The sequence below is a fragment of the Tupaia chinensis genome, unplaced genomic scaffold (genome assembly GCF_000334495.1).
Source record: "Tupaia chinensis unplaced genomic scaffold, TupChi_1.0 Scaffold000399_1, whole genome shotgun sequence".
NCBI classification, from domain to species: Eukaryota; Metazoa; Chordata; class Mammalia; order Scandentia; family Tupaiidae; genus Tupaia; species Tupaia belangeri.
The window spans coordinates 1,132,281-1,133,209 of NW_006159901.1; the positions used below are offsets into that span (position 1 = coordinate 1,132,281).

The 929-nt window shown below is 53.2% G+C and overlaps 1 protein-coding gene across 2 annotated transcripts in view; it reads right to left on the reverse strand.

Moving 5' to 3' along the window:
- The window catches only part of JMJD1C (jumonji domain containing 1C), a 275,334-nt gene that overhangs the window by 270,637 nt on the left and 3,768 nt on the right, over positions 1 to 929 (reverse strand). Inside the window, exon 1 of one of the 2 annotated variants that reach the window (XM_027774079.1) lies at positions 862 to 923. The exons of the other annotated variant lie outside the window; for it this stretch is intronic. The gene's annotated coding sequence lies outside the window, so the exon portion shown is untranslated. Of the gene's footprint in view, positions 1 to 861; positions 924 to 929 lie in introns of those variants that run through there. 2 annotated transcript variants of the gene reach the window in all.

Here is a 929-nt window from a genome sequence, read left to right on the forward strand (position 1 = left end):
TTTCCCTAACCTTCAACCTGTCTCCAATGAGAATATGCTTGGAACACAGAGCATATCTGAAAATCATGCACATACCTACACTACTGAGAGAAAACACTGGTAGTGTTACATGTAAGGAAATTAAGCAATGAAAAAAGACACTTTAAGGTTCTGCAAGATATTTAACACTAGAATGTACATTTCTTGGTCTATTTGAAAGTGTACAAAACCCAGGAATATCTTCACTCTACCACACTATCCATTTTCCAACACCAACAAAGGTACACTACGGAAAAGAAAGATCAATGTCTATTTCTTGCATACCTAAAATTTCAACTCATCGTTTATGGTTCGAAGCCAAGCATCTAAATGGAGGATGAATTAGGGCACCGCCAGTTCCATGGCCTTGGCGCCTCTCTAGGGCCCCGCCAGTCCCATGGCCTTGGCGCCTCTCTCTCTCTCTCTCTCTCTCTCTCTCCCTCTCTCTCTTCCTCTCCCCCTCCCTCCCTCCCCCTCTCTCACATACACACACACACACACACACACACCAGAACTGACTGGAAAATCACAAATCTTTCTCTTTCCTCGCCTCTCCCTTCAGCAACCTTCAGGAATAAGTGTGAACTCTCACAAGACGAGCCCCCGCCAACTGTCCGGGACACCAGGCGGTCCCACTCCGACGCCGCTGCCTCAGCCCTTGAAGCCGCACCGACGAAGGCGGTGACACGGTCACGGGATGTGGTCAGACCTGACCTGGCCCCAGAGAGGGGCGTGACCGCCGGTTGGCCGGGAAGCAAGGTGCCAGAGGACCCCACCAGCTCTCGGCTGCGAGAGCGGGTGAAGGCGCCGGCAGGCAGGACCGCCCGGGGCGCTCGCTCTTACCGCTAGGTCCGGGTTGCGGCTGTCCCTGTGAGACACCGCTCGGATGATCCCAGCTCTCCAGCTCCCCC